Here is a 7,020-nt window from a genome sequence, read left to right as displayed (position 1 = left end):
CCTGGCCCCTGCTCAGCCTGCTTTCTTATGCAACACAGGCCCACGTGCCCAGGGGTGACACCACCCACAGTGGGCTGGGCCCTCCCACATCACTCAACAATCAAGAAGATGCCCCAAGGACATGGCCATAGGCCAGGCCAATGAATGCAATACCCTGATTGAGGCTCCCTCAACCCAGGTGTGTCAAGTTGACACTAAAGCTATCCAGCACACCTGTTAAAGACTGCATACAGAGGCCTGATCTTGGGTAGCAGATGAAATACCCTGACACTGAGGCATATGGGGAAAGTCTTTTTCTCTTGGACCTGCTTATTCACAGATTCTATCTAGACTGGAGTTCTCACTTCTCCAGGACTGGAATTACTTATGAAGGAAGTGTTTCCTTCTCATTCTCTCCTGTTTAAAACATACCAAGTGTAGGATGGGGTCATTTTGGACAGCTTAAAATTCATCTAAATGTTATACATGGGATCCAAGTAACAGAATTATGTTCCCTGACTCACATTCATCTTGTGGTCACTTGGGGCCCTCAGATTCTTTTTTTGACCAACTGCTCATGTTTGTCTTTTCTATTTTTGTCTCTTTAGATGACTGACTAGCAACCTTATGTGGACTAAGTATGGGCAGGGTATAATTGACACAAGATAAACGGCAGTGGATTTACAGTGAAAAAAATTGTTTTATCTAACTTCCTTTTCCTGGAAACAAATTTCATTTGAATCTTATCCGATTTATTGATACTTTCCCTCAATGTTATTTACCTGTCTGTCCCATTACTAGGCTCCATTTATTCCCCTAAATCTTTTGAGTTCTTAGTATCAGGCCCTGATCTGTGAGTATGGATACACAGTCTCTTTCAGACTGGGAAAAACAAGGTTCCTACCTCCCTGAGCGCCTGTCTGGGCTCAGTATATCAATGTGATATACTGCATGGTTGGAATGAAACTGACATAATCATGACAAATTTTACAGAAAGCAAATGTATCTCAATATCCCCAACTCCCCCATTACTGTAAGGCGCTGTGCGCATGTGTATAAGGATATGGGAGGAGACAGCTGAAATGGAAAAAAGATACAGGGAGGAAGGACTCTAAAACCCAGGGGTCGATTCTCCCATAGCTGTTTTCTAGAAATGGAGATAGAGATCTTCAGTTTCTTGTAAAAAATTAGAGAAGACTGACAGCATGCACAAGACCCATGCAAACTCAAGCAGATGAAAACCCAGCATAGAATTGTGGAAATGGGTAGCAGGCCCCAATATTAACAGAACTATTGAGCGGCTGATTACTGCTGGGTGAGGAAGAGCTGAGCGGCTTTAAGGGAGTGTCTCTATTTAGGCTGACTAGACCCCAGTGGATGAACCTGAACTGAGGGAAATCTGGGGACACTGACTTGACTCAATAGGTCTTAACATAAATGACAGAATGCATGAAATCCAGTGTGTGTGTGTGGCAGGGGAGGGGAAGACCCTGGGAAGGTGCTGATGAAGAAAGGGGTATAAAAGTGATTAAGATGCTGTATATGAAATACACACAAATTCAACAAAAATATACAAAAAATTAGGGAAGACAAGAAAAGGCAATTTGAGATTGATTGAGAGATCAGAAATGGTAAAACAGCCTTCAGCTTAAGGAGTTACGTTATACGGAGGGAAATTATACATGAGTGAAAGAGAACAAAGTGTTTTGTGGTTTTGGAAAAACATTTTTTTCTTAAATTTTTATTTATTATTTTTATGTGTATGCGTGTATTGCCTGCATGCAGGTAAGTGCACCCGTGTCCTGTAATGCCTGCGGAGGTCAGAAGAGGCTGTGGGATCCCTGGGACTGGAGTTACAGACAGTTGTTAGCTGCCCTGTGGGTGCTGGGATTTGAACCTGGGTCTTCTGCAAGAGCAATCAGTGTTCTTAACCGCTGAGCCATCTCTCCAGTCCCCTGGGAAAATATTTTCTACCTCACTATCCATCTTAGGGGGAAGTTAAAAGAAGAAAAAATATTCCTTTCTACCTAAACAGCAAGAACCCAGTTGTTCCATCTGCACTGCAAGAGAGCTGTTATCACTGTGGTATACATTTGTGTACATGAGTAAGTCTATGCTTATTAGCTTCAGATAATCTGTGTTAAGCATTTATCAACTCATTGTTCATTTTTTAAAAAGTCTGTCCTAACAGCTAGATTTGAAATTCCCCGACCAATCTACGAGGGAGACCTGAGCATCACCAGCAGGGAGCCGGCACAGTGCTAGGAAGATCCTGCAGTTGTTGCTGGGCTGAGTTTAACAGAGCTGGAACTGGATGTCAAAGCTGCTGTAGGTAGGTGGCAGTGTGGTATGCCTATTCAACACCCCTGACACTGCCATTTAGCAGAGCTAAACCCTTCTCTTTGTGGTCTGGGGACACATTTCTGAATCTTTCCCAGCCTCAATTTTGTCATCCGGAAAGCGGAGAATGGGTCACTGCTATTGTGAAGATTCAGTAAAATAATCCGTGAGAAATATTTGGTGCATTGTTTTCCACTGGTGCTTACTGCATTACATATGAATACTGGCCAAATGCTGCAGTGATCGTTAGGATACTTGAGAACTGAAACTCAGGAGAAACTGAACAATAGTCCAGCAATGGAAAAGCTACCGATAAATTGATAGCAGATTCCAACATATTAATTTCTCTGGTGTTTTGGAAGCTGGGCAAAGGGCGGGGGAGTGGGGAAGAGATGAAAACACTGGCCAAATGCTGCAGTGATCGTTAGGATAGTTGAGAACTGAAACTCAGGAGAAACTGAAGAATAGTCCACCAATGGAAAAGCTACCGATAAATTGATAGCAGATTCCAACATATTAATTTCTCTGGTATTTTGGAAGCTGGGCAAAGAGGGGGGGGAGTGGGGAAGAGATGAAAATTGTTCCTCTTTAATTATGCGCATCTCTGTTAAACCAAACCTGAAAACTCGGTTCATGTATCTTGATGGTCTACAGGGAGGATAGTTTTGGGAGAGAAACTCAACTCTCTGATTGTGTTGACTGTAATAAAATTCGTGGTGGCAGCAAACAATCTCCATCAAACATGGTTGGGTTGGCCTGTGTCAGTGCGAGTACATCAGGAAAAATGATGACCCATCGTCTGCACTCTGGTGGAGGTCCAGTCCTGGCCTTCTTAGGAGGAGGACAGGGAGGTCTTCAAGGACAAAGGGTCATAGTTCTCACATCCCAGTCCAGAGCTATTTCACTTGAAGAGGGCGACCTCTTAGACGGGTGACCCGGTGGAGTCCAGAGGCACCTCCAGTCTTGAGGGGAGGGTTCCCCAGAGGCTTGGCCTTTCCTACTAAGTGTCCTGTGGTCCTACTGTGTGTCTTCGAGTTGATGGTCAAGATCTGCAGCGGGTGGGCATGCACAGCTGGAGAGGCAAGAGTTGCTCTCTCCCCAAACCGTCTGTGGCCTGCCTACCCACAGCGCGCACGCTCCTCTCTCACCCCAGCTCCGGGACTCTGGCTTGGAGTTCCCGGTCCAGGCGGCGGTGGGTGCTCGGGCCCGGAGAATCCTGGGAGGGAGTGCACCGATCGCCCCACGGAGCCGGTGTCCCGCGGCCTCGGGGGCGCAGAGGGTGCACCGGGACCTGGGCGGAGCCTCACCGTCCCGACGCCCCCCGCCCCCGACGCCTGGCCGCGCGCCTGGTCCCCGCCGCAGAACGGGGCGGAGGAAAGGGAGAGGCTGAGGAGTTGGAGACAGACACCCGGCTGTGGCGGGAGGCGGGACGTCTCTCCCGGTGACGCGTGGCGGGACGCGTCCGACCCGGCGGCCCGCACGGTGCTCCTCTCCCCCTGCCTGCAGGCTGTGCCCCAGCCCGGCGGGACTCGCAGCGGAGTCCGGCCGCCCTGCCCGCCCGGCGCGCTGGCCGGGGATCCCCAGCGAGCCGGGGAGGAGCCGCCGCGGCCGCCAGACAGGCTGCGAGTCCCTGGGAAAGTGCACGGGGGGCGGGGAGGCCCGGCTGCAAGGTCCCTGCTCTTAAAGAGCCCGGCGCCGCGTCGTGCTCCCAGGCGGCCCGCTGCGCCCCCTGCCGCGGCCGTCCGGGAGCTCGCCCCTCCCCCGCAGTCGGCGGCCCGGGCCCGGAGCGCACGGTGGGCGCTCCCTGCCTCCGCCTAGGGCTGCGGCAGGTGAGTGCGGACCCGCCGGGCCGGCTGCTGTCGCGGCGTCTGGCCCAAGTTCACCTCTGCGTGGTGGCGGGGGGCGGGGTGGGGAAGGGCCTGGACGTCCGGACTGGAAGCGGCTCGGGGTGGCCTGCAGCCTGCGGCGGGCCGCTGCCCTCCCAGCCCCTGCGTCCCCCCGGAGATCCGCGCGGCAGGTCTGTGGAGCTGTGTCACGGGTGGGCACTGAGGGCGGCCGGGGCGCTTGCCCATCCTCGGAGTGCTCGTCTGGGAGCACCTCGCCGACCCCCTACCCGCTTGCTCTAGAGTGTCCCGCGATAGCAGGAATTCATTCTGCACCGGGATGGGCGCGGGGGTGGCTTGCCCCGAGTGTATGTGCGCTCTTAGGCCTCTTGGCTGCTGCAGCCAGGGGGACTGGAGGTCAGCAAGAGGAGGGAAGACCGTGCTGGACCTGGCCGGGGAGTTTTCGAGAAGGAGGGGGCGGGGGCGGTGGGATCCTGCACCCGCAGCCTCCCCCTGCACCTTGCGCCCCAGCACACCGGCTCCTGGTTTCTCAGCCTTTCAGCCCGGTCTTCCCGGGTTCCCCCCCCCCCTCCCCCGCGTGCTTTGACGCCGGTCGCGGGCTGCCAGAGCTCCTGGCATTGGCTAGGAAAGTCGATTGTCTGGGGTGGCCGCTGTAACACTTAGGCGGGTCTCCGGGCCCCGGGAGGAAGCTGGCGTGTGTTGAATTTCTCTTTGACCCTCACGGTGGAATAAACAGGAAGCAAACGAACACCCAGGCTCTGCACTTGCCTTTGTTGTGGGCTTGGTGCTGCATAGCCCGAAGGAGGCTTCCCCGGGACCCCTGCCGGGTGCTGCCGGGGTAAGGCTTGGGGCGCGCCCTGTGAGTAGCTGTTGAGGACAGCAGGCTCAGTGTAGGTGAACTCGCAGCGGTGGCAGAGAGGATTTGTTTGTTTTAAAACTTTTTAAAAAAAATTTGGAGACTTCTCGGTGAGCAGAGGCATGGTAGGTGGGCTTCACTCCAGGAGCCCACACCTTCGCGTCTGTTCCAGGGTTACCAGGTGAAGAAGCATCGCCTTGGCCAGTCAGGGCAGCGAGAAACTCATTAAAACAGTGGGGCTTCCTAGTCGGTGCCCAGGCTTAGAGGCGATTGCTGAGTCTCAGTGGCCATATAAGCCAACACAATGTTTTGTTTTCCCTAAATAATATTTTAATGAGCTAGAGTTGGACAATTTTGCTTTGCTTTTCCACTGTGTCTATTCTCGTTGCCTTTTCTCTCTTTTCTAATTATTTTGACATCTTTCCATTTATGGCCTCCTCAGTAAGAGTTAAATTATGACTGTGATGTTTATTGGTGACCTACTGTGTGCTCTAGGCATTGTAGGGGGTGAAGTGAGTTGTTGAACTTAAGAGCCACAATGGTGATGGAGTTGGATAGAGATGGTGAGCAGAGCTGGATCTTCAAAGTAGGGTGCTGGAGCAGGGAGGTAGCTTCACGGGTAAACAGGTTTTCTAGCGCGGGCTGAGGCTCTGATTCCAGCCCCTAGCATCAGGTGCACACGCAAAGTAGGGTGCTGGGCTAGGATCGGAAAGTTCCCTTTACAGTGGTCCTTTCCACTGCTTTCACTGGCCAAGAACTATATCCTCCTGTGTGCAGCTACCATTGAGCTTCCCGACTGTGTGTGAAATTACATTGATGTTTCTATGAAGTCTACAACAAACCAGGCCTGAATTTCGTATAGGGGCAGTCATTCTCTAGAGCTTGAGTTTACTGGCATCTGTAAATCTTCCTTTGTACAGTTCTTTTGGAATATAGAAGAGTCTTCAGTGTTCAGTAAAGAAACTGTCAAATTTAAGTCATTACTTGAACAATGACTAGGTTTGACTCTTACCCATATGCATTTATTGATTTTTTAATATTAGTTTTCTGTTATCCCCATGAAAGCTTAACTCTTTTAAGAGATTCACTTTGCTATTGAAGTAGAACATACTATTAAAATTAGGGCTGGGACTGTAAATGCCATTAAGGGATTTACTGTAATGGAATTGTAGCTACCTTTCCCCTTTGTTTAAAAAAAAATTCCCTCTGTTTCTTAACATTCTGCTCTTATCCTTGGAAGAGTTTGTGGCTCTTGTCCATGGTTCTAGTTCCTGTAGGTTTGTATTTACAATGGAGACAATTCTTTTCAGCAGATATTTAAGGGTACCTCTTGAACCTTCTGGGGCGCTTGGTTTTCATGACTACACTCCTGCAGTGGAACCCAGCCAATGCCAGCTGCTTCTTAAGAGATTTTGTGCCAATTGGTTGGCACATCATTTGAGATTCAATAGTCCTTTCTCCACCCTTCTCCATTAGAATATATAATACATACATAGACAAGTATTTCCCCCCCAACTGCTGACAGTGTTCTAAGAATAGTTTTCCTGCCTGGCGTGTTGAGAGCAAGGGTCTGTCTGCAGAGGTGCTTACAGTTTGGGACTGTGCTGTACTCTTGGTTGACTTAGCAGCTTGGCAGAGCAGCCTTGAAGCTCATGGGTTGCTATCTGTTTTTTATCTGGCTGCTGGAGGGGTAAATTCCCAACCTGACAGGGAACCGTAGAGAGGGAAGACTGACGTTTGCACCCTATGGGTAGTTTCTGGCTGGCAAGTAGAGATGCCAAAACTCTGGATCCTATGCATTTACCCCACATGAAGTCACCATGTAGTGGTATGCAGGATTGCTCTGTGTCATCCCCTAAAGGCAAAGCTACCTTAGGACTCTGGGCAGAATACTTGGAAGTGTAGACTGGTCAGATCTTTGTAGAAGCCCTTGTCATGTTTTTTCTTTTCTTTCTTCTGAATCTAGGCTTATAGAGTCTCTATTATATGTGTATACTTTGG

At 50.4% G+C, this 7,020-nt stretch overlaps 1 protein-coding gene across 7 annotated transcripts in view; it reads left to right on the top strand.

The window, feature by feature from the left end:
- The first annotated feature begins 4,264 nt into the window (after positions 1-4,264).
- Ldlrad4 (low density lipoprotein receptor class A domain containing 4) overlaps positions 4,265-7,020 on the top strand; it is a 474,517-nt gene continuing 471,761 nt past the window's right edge. For 4 of the 7 annotated variants that reach the window (XM_029560086.1, XM_017796315.2, XM_029560087.1 and 1 more), the window contains exon 1: positions 4,265-4,336. The gene's annotated coding sequence lies outside the window, so the exon portion shown is untranslated. Of the gene's footprint in view, positions 4,337-4,856; positions 5,002-7,020 lie in introns of those variants that run through there. The other 3 variants (XM_029560088.1, XM_029560089.1, XM_008825925.3) reach the window with 3 other exon arrangements.

The sequence above is a fragment of the Nannospalax galili genome, unplaced genomic scaffold, assembly GCF_000622305.1.
Source record: "Nannospalax galili isolate Female #2095 unplaced genomic scaffold, S.galili_v1.0 scaffold169, whole genome shotgun sequence".
Taxonomy (NCBI): Eukaryota; Metazoa; Chordata; class Mammalia; order Rodentia; family Spalacidae; genus Nannospalax; species Nannospalax galili.
Note: the sequence above shows the minus strand (reverse complement) of the source record. Positions and strands in the feature narration are given on the sequence as shown.